This window comes from Epinephelus lanceolatus, chromosome 14 (assembly GCF_041903045.1).
Source record: "Epinephelus lanceolatus isolate andai-2023 chromosome 14, ASM4190304v1, whole genome shotgun sequence".
Classification (NCBI taxonomy): Eukaryota; Metazoa; Chordata; class Actinopteri; order Perciformes; family Serranidae; genus Epinephelus; species Epinephelus lanceolatus.
The window spans coordinates 6,163,771-6,185,656 of NC_135747.1; the positions used below are offsets into that span (position 1 = coordinate 6,163,771).

The 21,886-nt window shown below is 39.9% G+C and overlaps 1 protein-coding gene across 1 annotated transcript in view; it reads left to right on the forward strand.

Annotated features, from left to right (window-relative positions):
- Positions 1–18,032: 18,032 nt before the first annotated feature.
- The window catches only part of gli2a (GLI family zinc finger 2a), a 110,883-nt gene continuing 107,029 nt past the window's right edge, over positions 18,033–21,886 (forward strand). Inside the window, exon 1 of the mRNA XM_033617777.2 lies at positions 18,033–18,517. The gene's annotated coding sequence lies outside the window, so the exon portion shown is untranslated. The remainder of the gene's footprint in view (positions 18,518–21,886) is intronic.

Here is a 21,886-nt window from a genome sequence, read left to right on the forward strand (position 1 = left end):
AGCATTACTGTCAGGAAAACTGGCAAATAACCCACCGCAAACATCTAAAAACTGAGCGGATGTCACTGAAACGGCCTGCGGTGAGGATGTGTGTCTAACTCTCCCCCATTCATATCAGCACCACAGATCACTGCTGAAAGCTCTTTCACATACAAAGCAGGTCATTGCCTCACTTACTGCTGTTTTGTCTTTGTTTGGTATGCTCATCTGTAGTTTAATTAGATAATCCACCTTTCCAGATATTTCAGTAATCTTGTAAAAGAAGGTCAACAATACAACCTTTTTGAGGTTCTCCCTAATTCAGAGTGACCACAGAGGTTGTTATCTGGTACTGATTCAAAGGTTACATAATTTTATCCCACAGTGGGTGATTTCACAGAGGATCTCAAAGACAGTGTCCCGGTGGCCCCAGATTCTGGGGGCCCCAGGTTTTCCGAGCACCAATTGGTTTTTGGTAACTGACTGATGGTAGTTTTATTTACCACTAAAAGCATGGGTGATTTATGAGACAACAGGCGACTCAGCACAGATATGCAAAAGGCCCCCCCAGCCTGTCCACACCTTTAACTCAAAGATTCTGAAATATTCTACTTTTAGTCATTTTGCATCTCTTTGTAATCATTTTGTGTCTCTTTGTGGTGTTCTACATCTATTTTTAGTCATTTTGCACCTCCTTGTGGTCATTTTGTAATTGTTTTGCATCTGTTTTTAATCAGTTTTGCATCTTTTTTAATCAACTGGGATCATTGGTGTTAACTAGCAAGTTTATATGATGTGTTGTCTGACCTATCTAAAAGCCAAAGTGTTTATTCCTTCTATGTCCACGCTAAGAAAAAGCAATGGCATTTTTTTTCTTTGCATTTTTAATTTTTTTTAGGCCAGTAAAAACAAAAGTGCATGTGTTTTTTGAACAGACCACATAGGGGTTTTTTTTTGTTTATTTTTTGTTTTTTTATATATAGACTTCTACCAAACAGAATAGAATAGAATATAATTGAATAGAATAGAAAACTTTATTGTCTGGAACCAGAAGGCAACAGAAATTTGTCTTCGACAGGGCTCAACACCAGGTGTATACACACACACATAAGACATTTAAAACACATCCAAGACATTTACAGGATCTAAAAAAACACGCAAAAAAGGTACATGTACAAAACACTGACACTTAAAAGAAAAGAAAAGGACCAGGAACAGTTGAGAAGTCACTCCATAGTATTTGTATAACACATGCAACAAAGGTATTGTTATAATGCTAGTCATGTGTTAGTATACTAACATTATATGAGTTTGTTACTGTGGAATAAGCAGTGTTGCCAGTACTAGTATAATTTCCACATATTTATTATAGATATTTACCTTTACAGTGCATGTAAAAAGTAAAGTTGACCTTTATTAGACTTTTTTTTCTAAAGTTACATAAATGTGTTCAGTAAGACCTCTGAAACTATAACATGTTGAAAAAATACTTCCTGTAGGAGGAAAAGTGAAAAGGCATAGGCTACTATTTAAAGAAACAGCGACATGTAGGGTGTTTTTTTTTGTTTTTTGTTTTTTTTTTGCAAAACATACCAAAACTGGTAGAGATAACTCAGTCAGGTTGATTTCAGTTCAATACATTTTTCATTTGGGTATAGTGACTTAAAGGGCCAGTGTGTAATATTTGGCATGGTTTATTGTCAATCTGAATCTGAATATTCTACCCATTAATATGTTTATACAAGTGTATGATCGCTATAAAATAAAATTTGTTTGGTTTTCGTAGCCTTATAATTATGCTTTTATATATATATATATATATATATATATATATCAAGGGCCTTGCTTTAGAGAGGTCGCCATCTTGCGCCGCCATGTATGTAAGGCAGACCGAGCGGACAATCCAGCCAGCCAGAGAACGCGTTTCGTGTGTATAAATGAACCAACGAAGACAGCGGAAGGAAGGAAGAAGGAGGAAGAAACAGCAGAGTGTTAGTAGTTCATCGATAGAGAGTAGTGAAAAGTTTTTTTAGTTATAAAGTTTGCGAATGGACCACACTTACCACGCAACAGGAGAGAATGAACCCAAACCGTCATCTGCGAGGAACAGAAGACGCAACTTCACTCCTTGTGATGCACTCTCTGCGGCGCTTTTCCTCCTGGTGATATATCTCCCCAACGATGGCAGCAGTAGCACCGAATCCCATTCTGTGCATTCAGCCTCTCTTCTCGCCCGCTCAGCATCAAACACATGGAGTTCCTCATCTGTATGCTCCGGCTCAAACAGGTATGGCTCTGGGTCTGTGTCCGCTACAAGAAACTCTGCAAAATCGCGTTCAAAGTCGTCCATTGCAGCTACTACAGTCCGGAGATATTGCTAGGCTAAATAAACAGCTGAGCTCTGTTTACCGGCTACGCTGTCAGTCAGTGTGCGGGCTGGAGATTGATGGAGCAGAGAGGGGAGGGGGGTCCCCACTCGGTATGGCAAACGAGTATGTGTGTAAAGTTATGAAGTGTGTCTGTTACGCTAGAAGAGTCAGAGTTTGGGACGGAGTCTTTTACCCCCTGGAGTGTTACCGGAGTTTCTGGAGTGCTCAAATAAACAGGCCTTTTTCCCGAACGCTCCTCTGGTCTCCTGCTCGTGAGGGATTCATTACAATATTGTAACATGGCTTAGATTTCTAAATAAACATTCACCTCGTCGCTAGATAGACCTACTCCTGAAAAAGTCGTGCGCAAGGCTTTTTGTCCCTACGAGGCCACCGTTTTGTCACTGTTTTCAACCCATTTTACACACTGGCCCTTTAAATGCTCTACCAAACAGTGAGCAGATCGTTAAAGGGTTAAATCTGTTGTGATGACACTCAAAGAGTAAAAAGCTGACTGCCATAGAGAGGTGTGAGCTGTGATGATCATTCAAATATGATAATGATTGCAGAGAGAGCTTGAAAGACGACCTTTCTTACTTTTTCACCTACGTACAGCTGGCCAGTCACTGTGGTGAGCCATAATGATCTGATGGTTAATTAAATTGTCCCTCTCAGCCCTCCAGTTCAAACATTGGAAAGATGTGGGATAGAGTAGTATTATTTGCAAAATATGGCTTGGTTTCTGGGGCTGTAGGCCAAAGAGCGAGGCTACCACATGTAGCCTGCTGTGAGCACACTTAATGAATACATAAGAACAACAGGGTACATACACAACTCAGAGAAAGGAAAGAGCAAGTGTCCATGCTCTCCTCACAGGGCAATCCTGGTAATGGTTGCACACCATCATTAGCAAAACATGCAAAAACAGCAATGCACAAAAAAGTAAACTTACTAGAGAGACTGGGAAAGCTTGTATTGTAGATTTTTAATAGTTAGTCGTTGTGTTTTTGGGACTGTTTAACTTTTACCTGACCACACCTTGTCCTGTTTCTCAATAAACCAAACACTAACTTGGGGGCTTGTTTCATGACTTAACATTGGGGTGAGTTAGGATTTTTTACATATGGTAGTGTGAGGTAATGGTCAGTGGTGTGAGCTACTGGTATTGCCAAAAAATCAAAGATCACTCTGTGCACAGTTGAGATGTGGTGTTTTACCACTGTATATTCATTCCATTCTGCACTGTCTTGTATATCATGATAAACAACAAATATTGTTGAAAAAAGTTTGTGCTCCTGCTTTAGATTTATGGAGCTCTATGGACGATATATGTCTGGATACTATTCATGTATTGTGCTTTTGGATGATGATGGGTTAATATAGGCTACTGGAATGTTTGTTATTGGTTAATATGTATAAGTAGTCCCATGAGAGATGGATCATGTACAACCCTGATTCCAAAAAAAAAACACTGTGTAAAACGTAAATAAAAACAGAATGCAATTATTTGTGAAATTTTTGACAGATATTTAATGTTTCAACTGAATAACTTTATTGTTTTTTGTAAATATACGTATATGCCATATATGCCTGCGACATGTTCCAAAAAAGTTGGGATAGGAGCATGTTTACCACTGTATGACGTCATCTTTTCTTTTAACAACACTCAGTTTGGGAACTGAGGACACTCATTGTTAGTTTTTGAAAGTGAAATTCTTTCCCATTCTTTCTTGGTCAATGGGAGACAGGTCTGGACTGCAGGCAGGTCAGCCTGGTACCTGCACTCTTTTACTACAAAGCCATGCTGTTGGAACACGTGCAGAATGTGTTTGAGTAGCCCCTTTTCCACCGCAGGAACTTTTATCAATTACCCGGGATTTTGAAAAACCTCGGCGCGTTTCCACCGAAATTACTCGGGGAGAAAACACCAACCTTCCCCAGAGAAATGTACCTCGTAGGGGGGGTAGGACGTTTCAGATTACCCAAAATTCTTGAGGGGCGGGGCTGTTTGCTGAAGAACGCTGATTGGTGGAACACACACTTGCAGCGTGACGCACTTCCGTGCCAGTGTGGCTGCAAACTTTATTTCATTTCTACAAGCTTCACTTCATTTGTGTTTTGATTAAGGATGGGGACGGAAACACGGTACTAAATTAGCCCTGGGCTTAAATGATCAAAGACCGTAGTATTGATAAGCACTAACAGTATCGGTTCTTCAGTGCCGGTGGTGAGCTCCTCCACATCCACACACATCCACACATACATACGCCTACATGACACAGTAACCGGTGAACAGCCGAGCGGCCACGGTGGAAACAAAGTGAAGATAACTAAAAAATTACTCGAGTTGACGACAGCTACACTCATTAGTGCAATTAAACCTTAGCAAGTAAGAAACCAATACTTTATCAATACATGTGTTCAGCAAGCATGAACATGTAAACATATAGATAGTGATATTCAATATGCTCCGTCCACAGTCTCTCATCCACTGACACTAACGTTATGTCTTACACAAGGACAGCACGCTAGTTCAGCTGATAGCAAATTGTTACTAATAAGCTCAAGTGACAGCTGTCTGTATGTAGACTAACTTAGTTTGACACTTTTAAACTTAGCTGCTGGCTGAGACAGCACACTCTGCCAGCACTAAAGTTATCATGTTACCAGTAAACAAGCTGGCAGAGCCAAATACACACTGATCATCACGCTAATTTGAATAAATTTTCCGGAACTTTGAGGTGCGGTGGAAACACAAACCACACAGATTACCTCGAATTCTTTTACCCAGGTAAATAAATTCCTGGAAATAAATGTTCCTGGAAATGTTGGTGGAAAAGGGGTTGTATTCTTGCTGGAATAAGCAGGGACGTCCCTGAAAAAGATGTTGTCTGAATGGCAGCATATGTTGTTCCAAAACCTGTATGTACCTTTCAGCCTTCATAGTGCCTTCACAGATGTGCAAAGTTACCCATGATGCCATGGGCACTGACACACCTCATACCATCACAGCTGCTGGATTTGTACTTTGAGCTGGTAACAATCTGGATGGTCCTTTTCCTCTTTAGCCTGGAAGACAAGACGTCCATGATTTCTAAAAACAATCTGAAATGTGGACTCGTCAGACCACAGCACACTTTTCCACTTTGTGTCAATCCTAGATAAATTATTTGAGTCCACTTACTGAGAAGTGATTATCTTGTCAGGTGAAGAAATTATGTTAAACAGTGTTAGTAAAGTGTTAATTCTAGGCAATGGGTGAGACAGTGATTAATCTGATTCTTTGAAAATCAAGTGAGTTTCTTTTTTTAATATTATTCTCAGATGAGAACTTTATTGATAAATTCATTCTGTAGGAACCACTGGAAGATTATCACTCACTGGGAAGGAATCATCTGTCTGTGCTTCATGCTGTCATTGGGCAAAAAGAAAATGTCTTGGCATTACAAATAAATGTTGATTTAAAAAAAATGTCTAGAATATCAAAGCCATATGATGATAAGTTTTCAATTCATAAAGGTTTAAAAAAGAAGTTACACAGGACCAGCAACAAAATCAGATCACTGGTTCCTCCTAGTGTTCACTGAAGGTAATCCACATGACACTTGCACACAACTTGTGAGTGAGAATCTAAACTCAGCACAAACAGTAAAAGCACATTTATTACTTCTATAAAAAAACCTCTGGCTCCAGCTGTAAACCTTTCTCTAATGTGTGACTTTGTTGCTCCTCTTTACCGTAACAGCGGGGGAACATTTTACTGGATCATTTGGAGACATCACAGAACTCCCTCACTGATTCCTCCCCTGAGAAAGACTGCTAATGTGTGATTAGTGGTCAAGCTGTGTGTTGACGTCTGATGCTCTTCCATAGGCGCTGCGCTGCACGCTACCCTAACTTGGAGAGCCAGACTGGGCCGTGAGTCAGAGTAGACAGGGCACTTGTGGCCTGCTATACTGCCAGCTCACTCAGCCAGCTGTGACTGCTGTGGTGAGTCCTTGGCTGTGGATAGCCTGACAGCTACTGTATCTGCAGCAATCTGCGGTCAGGAGTCTGGACCTCAAGTGACCAGAACTACGTTCTCATGGTCCTCAGAGAGGAGATGAAGGAAAGTCCCAGACCAAGTCATATCCGAGAGCGGCAGCCTTGTAATTCTTCCTGGAGAAGAAAGTAAAATTAGGGTTCAGTGAAGTTTTAAAACACCAAAATGACTTGTTCCCACCTGCTGGATTCTTAAAACCTCAAACAATGACAACGTCTTGACCACTTCTTCCAGTTAAGCCAACAAAATGCCTGGACCGGATGTTATAGTGCAGGTCCTTTGAGGTTGACCATGAGTCACTGAAAGGGGACAACACCCTCCCTCCTCCCTCTCTCGGTCCCCTCCCACAGCTTTGAAGTGGTGGCAGATTGTGCACAAACAACATAAACCTCCCTGCGACAAACGCTGTGATTTACCACCCAAGGCAAGGAAATGGCCACTAAGACAGTTCTATTCAGTTTATAGGGTTGTTTTGTAGCTTTCGTACCTCCGGACGGACGCTCTTTTGTGATGGTCACTTTGAGAATGTTGGAAATGAGGATTCCCAAAGTGGAGCCAGGACAAATGCCTGGCCAGGCACCTAACTGAGGCTTACAAGCTCAGGACAATTTTGTCACAACAAAGCTCACACTCTCACTGCTGTGGTGAGGAGATCCAAAGACCAAATGTCACTTCATTCACAGGCTAGGAGATCCTCTTTCAGTTTCAGGATTCACACTTCACGAGTGATGCAACGTGAACACTGAAATCTGTAAACTGTAAAATCGGATAGCTTGATGGTTAGTGGACATATTTTAAACACCTTGTTAGTAAAGTCAGCACAGATGGAACGGATTTATCCAATCAGTCAAAATGAAGTATGCTATTATTCTAATATGATGAACTATAAGTCTTTTAAGAGAAATTAAACTATTAGACAATGTCTTTGTCCTTATAAGACATAATACGATATACAGTGTATGTATACAGTATATGCATGTATGTATACAGTATATGCATAGTATAGTAAATGTACTTGATTTGACAGTACACTAATTACATTATCACTAACTTAGTGACACAGACTTGTCACATACACTAGTGTTTTTTTTGGGATACTCATGACAAAGAACACTCCCCTGCCCAGTGATGCAATGTTACTAAGAACATTTACTCAATTACTATACTTAAAGTACAATTTTCAGGTGCATGTACTTTACATGAGTTTCAGAGGGAAATGTAGCCATAGTAACTACTTGGTAGACCTCACATATAACACATATTATTATTATAAAATAGTTTGCCTTTTCAAAATTTAACTGCCCAATAGTATGTAAAAAAACATATATTCTGCTTATATGTAATCCACATGCTCACTTATAATATAATACAATACAATACAACACAATATAATATAATACAATGTAATATAATACAATATAATATGAATTGGAGTATTCACCTATTTTTCTCCCTGCTTGCGTCATCCGGCGGATTTTAGCTGGCTCTAGCAAGAAGTTACAGCCACGACTGGAGCAGCTACATGATCCGCCCACCACCCACATGAATTGCCCACTATCATCCCACTACCAGCCCCTTTCACTCCTTGGTCATCTTTACATGTCCTCATTTATAAGGTGAATCATGTCAAAGTGTATAATGGAGCTTGGACATCCGGAGAGAGCTCAGAGTAGAGCTGCTGCTCCTTCACAAGGAAATGGGCTAGTTGAGGTGGTTCAGGCATCTGATTAGGATGCCTCCTGGGTACCTCCAGTTAGAGGTGTTCCAGGCACGTCCAACTGGTGGGAAACTCCAGGGCAGACCCAGAACACGCTGAAGGGATTATATATCTCCTCTGGCCTGGGAAAGTCTCAGGATCATTGAACAGGACGTAAATTGTTAAGAGAAGAAAAAAAAAACAAAAACAAAAAAAATTTATGAATTGTTGGTTGTTTCGTAGTCTGTGACATGTACTAACATAGCTTGCTGCATCTATGCCGCTGACACTATTTTTTCTCAGTAGATGTTGCATTTTGGTCTGGTCTGGTCTGGTCTCTCTCTCTCTGTCTCTCTATCTCACTGTATAACTGTATTACAAGATTGCTTATTACCAATTGGCCACCATATTGTTTTTGGGTGGGCAACTTGTAATTACCTCACCCACTAGAGGGAGCATTTATTGGTCCTGTGTGGTGCAGTGTATTCTGGTAGTTGTAGATTTTCTTCCTTTTGAGCAAAAGTGAATGCCACAGCTCTTTATCTTTGTATGCTCTGGTCATGTAGCACCACTGTAACAAGTATTTGTGTCTTTCTACTGCATAGACAGACTTGTTTATTAAAAGACCAACTTTCAAGCAGTAAAATACTTCTTTATGTAAAGGATCTGGTACCCTCTCTGCCACTGTCCCAGCCGGCAACAGATTTATGTCTCCATAGTTAGGACTAGGGTTGAAACTAATCTATCAATAAATCAAATAACTGTAGTTCTCGGTTGAATCAATCAGTTAAATTGCAGTCTTACATGTTGTTCAACAGCTTTGCTTGCTGCAGGAACAAGAGGTGTTTTTTTGTTTTGTTTTTTTAACAGGTGTACCTAATGAAGTGACAGTAAATACCAAAGCTGTGGACTTCAGTCATATGACTTAGATTTGAGTCAGACTTGAGTCATACATTTAATTACTTGAATTACCAAATTAAAAAAAACTTGCAACTTGACTTTGACTTTGACGCCAATGACTCGTGACTTAACTATGACGTGACTCGAAAAATTACTTCTAGAAATACTAAAATCTCTTCCTCCAAGCCCATAAAAAGTATGTTATTTAAAAAGTGTGCCATGAATCAATTAATTTCCCTTAACTTCCTTAATCAAATAATGTTAACACTATTTACTACCAACACTTAATTCTTGAGATGCACTTTATTTGAACCAGTCTGACAGCATCTAATCAAGTCACAGGAGAAAGCCATGAAGAAATAATGTTATGTTACTAAGCGTCAGTTAGAAAAAATGCTACCAAAGAAAATTTTGTTCGTGTGAATGAATTGCAGTATGCAAAATGTCTGGTAAGTCTTGAACATGCAAATGACAGGAAAAGATGTATGTATGTATGTATGTATGTACACGTGTTATTGCACAAGGTATACACAGTATGTATTAGATGTATGTGTGGTAAGAAGATTTAGTGTTACACAAATTCTTTCCAACATCCAATCCAAATGTTAATGCACAGTCACGCAGGTGTTTCCTATTCTGACTGGTTAGACCTTGAGTCAGGCTGGAACTAGGGAACAACATCAGGTCACCAAACTTCATGAACCAATAACAATAATAAAGTGCAACTTTGCTAACTTGAGCAGATGCAACAAAACTAATGAGACGATGTTTATCAAACACTACGTTTACCTGCTTACAGTCATGAGGGGGAGTATAGCCAGGAAAAATAAGTGAGAACACCTGTTTGGGTGAGAAGAAGGGGGACTCTGTTGTCACATACACACAGGCCCAAAGTCAGAGCAAGGGGGCTGCCCATGGATAAGTGCCCCGGGCAGTTGAGGGCTCAGTGCCTTGCTCTAAGGCACCTCAACAATGCCCAGGAGGTTAACTGGCACCTCTCCAGCTACCAGTCCAGACTCCATATTTGGTCCCGAAGCGGATTTGAGCTGGCGATCTTCCGGTTCCCAACTGGAGTCCCTATAGACTGAGCTACTGCTGCCAAACTGCCCAGTCACCAAACTTCATGAACCAATAATAATGATAATGAAGCATGGTTGTGTAGGGCCTCCAAGGGCTACATTTACATATATATATATAAAATCTAAAAGTGATGGTCAAACATTTGATAATGAAGCCTTTAGTGACAAGCAAGCTGCAATATTTCAAACAATCATTAGAGGGCAGCATTTTATAAGAAATTCATGCCACTGCTTCCTCTGCTTAATGTGCTCTGACTGACTGAGCTCAAGCAGTTGTTTGTTCAAATACTGGAGCAGCACTATAGTATAGTATAGTATAGTACAGTATAGTACTGTAGCTTCTGTGACACAAAATAGTGTACATTATTCTGCATTTTCTCTTATTTTAGCTTTTTTGGGGAAATACTGAATACTGTTGCCTAATAAGGCCTGTTTCAAATCAAACAATCTGAGATGCAAAAATTACAAAAAAAAAAAAAAAAGGTTGAGAGCCACAGGTGCTGTATACTAGCATATTATAGTGTAACAGGCAGACATTAGACTTGAGGAAATGTCCCTTACCAAAATACTTACTTAAATTATTTAGAACATATAAAATAAAATGTTTAATATGGCTTAATTTTGCCTTTTATTTCTCATAGATAGGTATCAACAACCTGAACCTTCTACCATAGACACAGGGAGAGATTGAGCAGTTTGCTGCTCTGAGAAAACACTGCAGCGCTCTCAGGGGCACACAGAGTTTGGCTGAATGGACTGTCAGGGTTCAGTGATGGGCAGATAAGAGGACAAAGTCAGTACTGTACTCCAGCAGAGGGCTACCTCACTTACCTCAGCCACTCTACACGAATGTGAGTGACATCAACCTTAGAAAGATAATAAAGAGTGCTGTATGTTACACAGATTGTAAAAGCCTCTGAGACAAAGTTGTGATTTGGGCTTTGTAAAGAAAACTGACTTGACTTTGAAAAACTAATTTACTACTCCGTGGAAAAGTTGAAAAATACAAAATACTCTTTGGACTTTTTCCATCCATGAACATATGATAAATCCTAAGTAAACTTAACAAACTGCCATTATTACTGGTACCGCTTCAAGTATTATGGTGTGGGGAGGTACAATCAATGTCAAAAACTGTAGGCATCTTTTTTTGTCTTTTTCATAACTTTCAAATGTATTAAAAAGTTCAAGACTAGAAAGTATTATGAGTATGATGTAGGCTATATTGTGATAGTTCTTGTTAAGTGTTACGAAAAAGACGATTTTATGAATGGTTATCTTCTCGCAATTTTAAGCTGAATTCCTACCAGAGAGCAATGTGTCAGGTGTTCATTCCAATGAAGGTTGTAGCTTCCGCAGTATGTTGTCCACAGAATATGCGTAGTAGTGTTTCTCCCGCTCCGTCGTGACTTTACATTGTGATGATGTCACTATTATTATTTTTTTTTAATTCTTAACTTGAGGGAAGTTTTACAAATACAAAGGCTCCACTGATCCAAAACTTCATAATAAAAGGAGTCATAATTGACCTTGTTTGCATTTTTGAGGAGTTCTGTCAACAGTTTTACAAATGTCTTTTATAATGGTGGTCTATGGGGAAAATGGGGAATTTTTTGCTGCTATACCACAAGTAGCCACTGGCAAAAAATTGGCCGCAAGGGTGAGCAGAATTCCGTGGGGCCTGGTCAGGACATTGGCTAGCTAACATACCTTGCATTACCTAGCAAAAAGCTCATAGATTCTGAGCATATTCCACTAGCTTTGCACAAAAATTAGGATCCATTAATGTTCCCGTCATTCATTGGCAGAAAAGTTATTATTGTAACATGACAACTATAATAACACTTCACTTCCCTTGGGACATGCATGAAAAGAATTTTGCTCTAGAAGTGTTTGTGGAAGTAATATTTAATTTAACACCCTGGCAGATTTGGTCCACCTTAGTGTTGACTCCATATGGCCTTAAATAGTAATGAGATGAGATGATACTTGTGTTTTGACAACAAGGTTGTTATAGTAAACTAAAGCTAAACTAAAAACTAAAATTAGGTGTGAAATAACATTTTAATTAACTGAACTAAAAATAAAAAACAGAATTTAGAATACACACACACAATATTGTGTACTTACAAAGCTAAATAAATAAATGAATGAATACATGATCTGTCTTTAGTTTTAGTCTCTGTCAGTTTGGCCAAATTTGTCTGTACAGCAAGCATGAGGAGGCACTGGTGCATGTGTTAATTGCAACCAGGATGCCTACATGACTGAGCCAACTGCTGTAACAATGTGTTGCATTTGTATTCTAATACCCACTCCAAACTTACTGAATCTTGCCCCCAACCAGGGGCATAAACATGGACGGAGCAGGCAGTGTGGTTTCACTGGGAGTTGCGTTGGGGCATGAAGGTAGGGAGCATTCCAACAATGGGTTGTCACAGAATGGGCTGCTCAAAGTGATTCAAATTGCCACCTTAAAAATATGCCCATGTTCAAAGAAGAACACATATCAGTGATGGTGCAATCTGCTATATGCCCTCGTAAAGGCAAACCCATCTCCATCACGGTTTCCTTGCTTTTTTCCCTTTTTTGTGAAAAAGTCAGTAACAGTCTATTCTATGACAAAATGATTTCACATAAACTATAAAACCACAAATAAACTATAAAAAAAATTGACTGAATACTTTCTCATTTTATGTACCATTTTTTGTCATATACAGATTTGCACTGATGATTGCTGGGTAATATGTATTTTGATGTTGTTCAGTGTCAAGTCTCTGTTTGTTCACGTGAGGATATAATACGATATACTAGTTTAGTTGCAAAATCTTGTACAAGGGCCCATCATAATCTGTCCTAACTATCATACACCACTGCCCCCAACATATACCCCTATATTATGACTTATACTGAAACTAATAAAAACTAAACATTTTTAAATGATAAAAACTAAACTGAAACAAGCAAATCAAGCCTGGAAAAAATCTGTAAAAAATAAAAACTTGTGAAAAAAAAAAAAAAAACTGCAGTGAGTCTGGTGGACAATCAAATTTCTGCATTTTCTGCATCATTTTTAAGCAGGATAATGTGTTAAAACAGGGATACTTGGTTTTCTTTGCCTGGGGGGCAGTTTTGCAAAATGACAGGGGGGCAGGGGCCAGTTAATGCACAAACATTAACGATTTTTATCAGATTAATAAACATTGAAAATGAAGGCAGAATAATGGCAAATTCATCTGCTCATTTTTCACTGAATTGTCTGCTTTCAACCTTCCAACACTTGCTGTCCTCACTTATCTTTGCTAAGAGGCAAATCCAGTTGCAGCAGCCCCACATGGGTCAGGTGTACCCAGGGGCGATTCTAGGGTTTGCGAGGGATAAGCCCCTCTCATGGGGTCCAAGGTATCCTCTGCTGGCACTTTGTTTTGATAAACAAGCTCTTTAAAATGCATCTTACTTACATTCAAAGTATAGAAAAGAAAAGAAAAGAAAAAGAAAAACACCTTGTGTAAACCTATTTATTTTCATTGTGAATTAGGAAACGGTCAAGGGGCCACCTGGCACCCTGTTGCGGGCAAATTTGGCCCACTTGCTGTAAATTGAGTAACTGTATATAAACCTCTGTGCACATCAAAAATTGTTCCAATAAAGCAACATGTCAGTCATGGGCTTCCATAAGGCTTTATACTATTTTGCATTTAGGCTTGAAAAACCTCAGAAAAAACATTTGGATCATTGTCAAACTCTGAATCACTAGCCTTTCAATTAGAAACACATTTCAAAAAAAAAAAAAAATTGAATGAATAATACTAAACAATTAAATGGGCAACAAGACTACTTTTGGATTTGTGAAATGCTGGTATAGTCATCATATCCACATGAATCAACAGTATATATCACCAACCATCAATATATCAGTCAGAACTACATGCAGCATTATAAAGACAGTTGATTCTGTATAACTGACATCTTGACAAAAACACCATATTTTAATGTGTTTTAGATGATCCAGTCACACAAGCTATGAGTTCATTTCAACAATATGTAGCCCATAAACATTTGGGTAAATAATGAGTTGCACCATCACAGGCTGCAGATGTTATCACAAAGGAATGCATGAGGTAATACGATCAAACCATAATATTATCAAACTCTCCTCGCCTCCTCACCTTTCCTCCCTTTCCACCTCTTCCCTCTGTGATCCAACAGCTTTACTGTCAGTGCTTTGCAGTAACATTCTTCTATTACAATCAGAAAAGCCTGACAAGCTCATTAAAATTCCTGCTTGTAAGACCATACCAGCACAGGAGAGAAGGCCAGTGAGCCTGACACTGGCATTCACCCTCTTTTGAGGACGTGCACAGGCACAGAGGCACAGGGAGCTACAGAGGTCACTCATGTGCACAGGCTTGTTTTGAGAGTGGGCACTCAGGCATGATGCAAGCACAGAGAGAGACAATAGGTGGCAGCACCTCAAGCCCCGAAACCAACCAGGCCTGACAATCCGCCTGTGAGTCAGTTCCTTTTCATCTTCTCCATCTATCCACCTCTTTTTGTGTCTGCTGCTGAGCACAACTGCAGCTCAGGAGTTTAAACTGCTCTCTTTCAAAGACCAGGGACCAATCTGTGTGGAGCTCACGTGATTCCCATGTTTGTGTGGAACTTCTCCCACATATAAAAGACCAGGCAGGTCACTGAGAGATGCAAACTGCCCCTAAGACTACAAAAAACAATAACATTAGAGCCTCAGTGAAGGGATGAGTATGTCATGGGGAAGAATGAAGGAATGACTCTGGAGGCCCTGAAGGTATGCAGCCCCAGACTGACGACTTGTATGGGATAATTCATTTTCAGCCCTATTCACCAGTCATTGAAAATAAGTAAATTTTATGCTACTATTTTCCATTTTATTCTACTTAAACAACTACTCCACCAGATTCCATAAGGAAATGTTGTACTTTTTGCTCCACTACATTTATCAAACAAAAATATCACCACTTCGTAAATCATGGACTGCCTACCAGTATAAAAAGTGCTTCAGATTAGCCCTGCCTCAACCAGCTACAACATTAAAATGGTGCTTACCCATGAATTGCTATTAATCCTTGGCAATTATCCAATAATATAAAATATAGCCTATATCAGGGGTGTCCAAATTTTTCTGAATGGGGGCCAGATTAGAAACTGTGAAAATATCTGGGAGCCAGCTGTTCATGCATCATACTGCTTATTCAAAAATTTTAAGAAAAATCTCATACATCTCATACACTTCTTTGCTGTGGCCATGTCTGCTGCATCACAGGAACTTTTTTGCTTGCTTACCGTCTGTTTATGAAAACTCAATAGTTCTGCCTGCAGAGTTCCTGCTTGGTGCATGTCTACAAACTGAATGAAAGTCCCGCAATTCTGAGGTGAATGTAAAAAACGCAAAGTGACCTTGCTTGATTGACTAATATTGTGTGGTGGTTTGAAAGACAAGCCACAGACTGTTTATAATCGGTCCACGGGCCATGATTGGATATGCCTGGCCTACATGAATGTAACACACCTGAAAGAGGCTATTATGTTAAATAAGTTTGTTGTTTTTTAATCTTTTTACTTTAGGTACAACTTTTTAAAAATGGAGGATTTCTCAATTAATTACAGAAAAAAGAATGTTTTATATTGAACTTTATATGACAATATATAAACAGTGTAATTCTGAACAAGATTACTTTTGCTGGAAGATGGAATTAATAAGAACACATTGTTGCGTTGTCAGAACATTGTCTTTCAACAATGTGTTGCCTACTGTCGATAGTTTTTACATTATGTGTTTTATCTTTGCTTTAGAGCAGGGGGACTGAACTTGCTCTGTCCAAGGGGCAATTTTGCAAAATGACACTAGTCCAGGGGCCAGTTAATAAACAAACATTCATAATAATCCGATAAATAACCATTAAAATTAAAGGCAAATTCATCTCCCCATTTTTCATTGAATTGTCTGTTTTTCAACACTTGCTGTCCCCACTTATCTTTGCGAAGAGGCAAATCCAGTTGCAGCAGCCCCACACAGGTCAGGTGTATGCAGGGGCATTTCTAGGATTTGAGGAGATTCAGGGCTCAGCCCAGACTCGTCTTAGGGGTCCAGGTGGATCGTACTCCAGCATTTTGTTTTGATAATGAAGCTGTATATTTGGATGTTTTTTTTCTGCATTCTGACAGCTTAAAAGTACAAACTGCTCAAAGTACAAAAAACTTGTGTATACCTTTTTATGTCCATTGTGAATTAAGAAATGGACAGCTTGTTAGATGCAGCAATGATTCATCTTTATTGAGTAAAGTAACCGTAGCTGCCGAAAGTCTATATTATGTGTCATGTAATCCCAGGTGGGATGGATTATTTCAATGTTACAACAAAAATAAAAATTACAAATAATTTAGCGTTACTGTCTGTCCTGCATCTCTCTCTGTCTCTGTCTCTCTTTCTGTCTCATTGTGTCATACGGATTTCTGTTAATTTATTATGCTGATCTGTTCTGTACGACATCTATTGCATGTCTGTCCGTCCTGGAAGAGGGATCCCTCCTCAGTTGCTCTTCCTGAGGTTTCTACCGTTTTTTTCCCCATTAAAGGGTTTTTTGGGGAGTTTTTCCTTATCCGCTGTGAGGGTCCTAAGGACAGAGGGATGTCGTATGCTGTAAAGCCCTGTGAGGCAAATTGTGATTTGTGATATTGGGATTTATAAATAAAATTGATTGATTGAATTGAATTGATTTATTCATACATTTCTTATATATATATATATATATACATATATATATATATATATATATATATATATATATATATATATATATATATATATATATATATATAGATGTGTGTGTATATATCTTTAATGCAGGACTCCAGAATTTTTACATTGTGGTGTTCCAAGGTTTGGTTACCAATAGAGCAGAATAGAACTGCCCCAGTGCCCTAGAACACCAAGGGCCCCGAAAGCTTCGGTCTCAATGTGATTCATCTGATTGTGCTAATTAACTGGAGAAAAAAAAAACAGACTGCCCTGTGTCCAAATATAGTTTGAAGACTTAAATCATTTTACTTCTGTACTTATATCACATTCTTAAATTAACGTTTTAAATAAAAAAAAACACAGCAAAGTTGTATTCCAGCATAGAAAACCTGAACACACTGCACAGAGAGTGGGAGGAACAGGGAGGTAATTTTCTTTCCTTCTCTTTACTTTACTTTCCTTCAAAATAACACACACGCACACACAAAAAAAGCTAAATGAGCATTTAAATGCGCTGGCACGGACAGGGTTACTTTCAGTGAAATCTACATGAATCACATAATAAATGCTGTTTGTCCGCAACACATCACTGCCTACTGCACCGCTGCCCCCGTTGCACTGCTGAATAAAAGGTTCCAGCTAAGATGAAAAGGGATGAGAATAAACAAAGCATGAGTTATGAAGATTGTTTGCTGTCTACTTTTGAAATCAACCAGCTTTAACTACAGGGTCTGGATGTGTTTGTTGCGGAATGTGCCTATGGTTTGTTCAAGTATTGAGAGTGCCTTGATTTTTTTGTCCACCCACTCAGAGAATCACTGCTCCGAAAGAAAAAACAATACAATTAGAGCTTCAAGAGCTCTTTTTTGCGTGTGCAAGAAGTTTGATGTAACACTGTAAGCAAATGATTTCTGGAGCACAGTTGTAACTGATGCAAATGTGTGTAGCCTATTTTAAGTGTGATAATTTTTGTAAACCCAAACTGGCACCGATAGACGTTCTTAACTGTAAAGCCCGTGAAAAATCGAACAATAAATGAAACTTTATCTAACTTTCCCCCCGTCTGCAACTGCTGGATGGAGTTAGCCCGGCCCATCTGGTGCAGCAAATGGCCCAACTCACCAGGGAGTAAGGGGAGTGAGAGAGGGGGAGATGGTAAAGGGGGGAAGGAGAGAGAAGGGGGGTCGGATTGAAAACAGATCAGCAGCCTGAAGATCTCAACACCACCGCATGTCTCTGCAACAACTGTCGAGCGAAGCCAAACAGCTTTGAGTTCCAAACTTTTACGCATACTCAAGAGAAATAACAGAGCTTTTTTACGCGTCATGTTAGTTTGCTGAAAAGCGCGCAAAGCACGCACACAAGAGCGCACCTCTTGGAGAAGATGGATTGTAAGAAAAAGTTAGACTCGACTTCTGCTCCGCACTGAATCGCTCTCCGGGATAGAGGAGGTGGTAATGCCGTGCAAACTTTGAGTGTCTCAAAACTTTTTCTTAACTCGGTTCATGGAGCTTCGCGTCAAGTCCGGAGAGGCTCGTTTGCGCGTTTTGCGTTCACTGGTGGTGCCAGCCCAGTCCTAGTTTACGGGAATCAGACTCCAGGTAAAGTTTTCCTCGGACAAAAAGAGTGAGTGGAAGAGCCTCGGTTTCGAAGTGAAAGGAGACGGCAGAGAAGGTAAGGCAACTTTATGGTGATGCTGACAGCCGCGGGTTTGGGAGAAGTCGCTCTCATTTTGCCTTGTGCTTCTGTGTTTTCGTCTTTTCTGCTCTTACATTCACACTTGAGTGGAGTTAAAAGTGTTTTGTTTTACCGGTGGCTTTATCCTCCTTTCCTCTCTCTTTCTCTTTCTCTCTCTCTCTCTCTCTCTCTCTCTCTCTCTCTCTCTCTCTCTCTTGCCTTGCGTGTCAGCGGCAGATGAGGCTCAGGGCAGCTACACATCTCATTTGCACTTTGAACTTATCTGACACAGGAATCCAAAAAATTTTTAGTCTTGCAACTTGATCCATATGGGAAGAGATGTGATCGGAAAGCTCGGCGCCAATCCCTCTACACAGCTTTTAATAGTTCAACATAAACTATTGTAGTGTTTCCAAAAACGAAGCTGTTTTTATGATTAAATTTAAGATACAAATCCAATTAAACAGCCTACAAATATAACTTTAAAATTTAAGTACATTCAAACATCAAGAAAAGCACTTTGCGTTGATTTTTTCCCACCATTTCACCTTTGTAAGACTTGAATGAAAAACTATTAAAACAATTACAATGTCACCCATTAGTGCAGTCACCCACACACTCCCTGGCACTTCACTGTTTTTTAATCTCTTAATGCTACAAAGCAAAGAAACAAACAGAAAGTGTGAGGAATGCAGTAGCAGCATGGACACACCACTGCCTGTGACAGGACTGTGGGAGATGTGTACTTATTGTTGAAAGATTCAAAGTTTACTGTTTGCTCTCCAGCCTGAGCAGTCAACAAACACTTGACGCCTTTGTGGGGCCCTTAAGCAGCTATATTTGCAGTTGGCTTTTACTCCTATCTAACAGGCGCTGCTAATGATCTCCAAACTCATGTGTGGACTTATGAGTCCCACTTTTTTTTGTTAGTTGTTTTGGCCTACATATAAATGAAAAAAGAAACTGTTTCTTAAAGCTTTTTCCATATAATTCACATTTGAAAATCAAGCGGGCTCCCTCTTTGGATGACGTTTCTTAGCATGCTGATGAGAAACAGACCTAGAAAAGGTTTAAGAATAGCAGATTTATTTATTTTTTTAAAGGAGACTTAAGGAATAATTAGTAAAAATGAATTAATGTGTTTGAAATGGTACCAATATTGGTGAGCTTTGAAAAAAAAAAAAAAAATCGAGTTCCTGGATGTGTGTTTTCCGCTGCTCATGATGACAACCCCAGTCAGGGCTGAGGTGATTTGCATGAGAAAAAAAAGAAAAAGTTTTAGTGCATTTGGCCATTGTGAGGAATGAAGAGTTCCAACAGTTAGGGCCTATGGAGAGTGAAAGGAGTAAAGAATGGATGAGCCTATTCAGCTCATTCAGCCTCAGTTCGGGGAGACCCATAGTGGCCATGTCACTTTCATCTCCACAGCCCAGCCCCTGTGTGCTGTTGTATGTATGCTGCTGTAGCCCCCGTTTTCACACATCGCCTCTGTGCACAGGCCCCACTTTATTGATCTGGTTCCCTTTTTTTTTTTTTTTTTTGCCTCTTTTCTGGAAGTCCGCAGAAAATTTAATGAACCAAATACTGGAAAAGGAGTGACTGGGTTGTGTGTGTGTGTGTGTGTGTGTGTGTGTGTGTGTTGGAGGGGTATAGACCAAGGAGGAGGAGGAGTAGGAGGAGGCGGAGGAGGGGGTACAGCTTTTTTTGAAAGCAAATACCGATGAAGTCTAGCGTACAGGGACAGAGAGGAGGGTTGGAGGAGAGCGTGAAGAGGGTGAAGTCTGAGTGACTCTGAGGAGGGGGAGGAGCACACCACACCACACCACACCACACCACACCACCACCGCCACCACCCACTCCTGCTGAGTAAACTCAAAAGTTGGGGGGAAAAAAAGAGAATGCCTTCAACCCCAACCCATCCCACCACGACCCTAGTTTCACAGATGCAAGACACTGTACTGTACCGATGACGCCATTCAGCAGCCTGTCACCTCGTGATGGCAGCCGTAAGAGAATGCAGCCTGCGTGGGGTTGCAGTAGGTGGGGTGATTCTAAGGCCTCTGCGGTTTGGCTGAAAAATGTTTGCTCTGGAGTTTAGTGACTGTGGATGAAAGGTAGCTGCTGCTTTTTCCCTTAATCACTGTGTAAACCTCTGACCTAAACATACTGTAGTTAGTGCTAGGAGTCATTATTATTCTTACAGAACAGTCTTGTCATCAGTGTGTTCTTTGCTGTGTTTCTGGAGGGATTTTTGTGATGAACTGTTGTTTTACAGTGCCAACCTTCTTCTCATTTTCCCTCATTCATTTCAATATGTTGATATTTCCCATAATGCAGCAACTCCAGAATGTTGCAAAGCTGCAGTCACAGTAATCAACAAAAATTAAACCAGTCCCTGTGAATTCTGCACGACCTTGCAATTTTGTCCACCACAACTTCACTGCAAATTTGACTGTTTAAAACAGGTAAAAAAATCTCATTTCATTGTAGAGCTGCATGCAGTGTATTGATTTGCTCAGCCTCTCTCTGTTTATCATGAGACTACTCCTGTGCCTGGGACAGAGTCACACACAGTGACAGCAGGGCTAACTGGTAGCACCACACAGCTAACGTTACCAAACATTTAATGACAGAGCCGAGCCGTTTTTTGTGTGTGTGTGCGTGTGTGTGTGTGTGTGTGTGTGTGTGATTGTTGGGGCCATTTAACAGCTTGGTGTGTGGTGTTTGCTGCTGCTACTGTGCTAGCTCGTGCTGACATGGTAGAGAGAGCAGGAGATGCTTACAGAGACAGTCCATACCCCCCAGCATCACAAATAGATTCTAACTCTGTTGGAAGCACTGAATGCTCATAATAATAGGCTCCGAATACGAGACAGCATTGAAACTATTTAAGCATATTCTCATACAACATTTCGTATGATATGCTACAAGTTAATACCCCACAAATGACATTATGTCCTTAAAGTAAAGTCATGTTACATAATGAGTAACATTATAGAGCAACATATCCTCTTACAAGAGTCTGTATGATATCATATGTAATGCACACACAACAGTTTGTATGATATCCTCCAAATCAGCACTTTACGTATGACGTTATGTCCTTAACATAAGGTTCCATAATTAACGTAAAGTCATATAATTAACGTTAAGTTATGGAGTTTAGGTTTAGGTAAAGAAACATGGTGAGGATGTACCCTAAAATGACTTTCACTCAAAAGTCACACTGTTCTGAACGCCAGTCTCCCGGGGAAGGTCCCAGGGGAAAGTCCTGTATTTTTTGACCCATGCACCACCCCAATCTGACTCCTTACTGGATTGCTTCCGTCTTTACTCCTTAAGCGCATTAGTCAAATGATCGCAGCT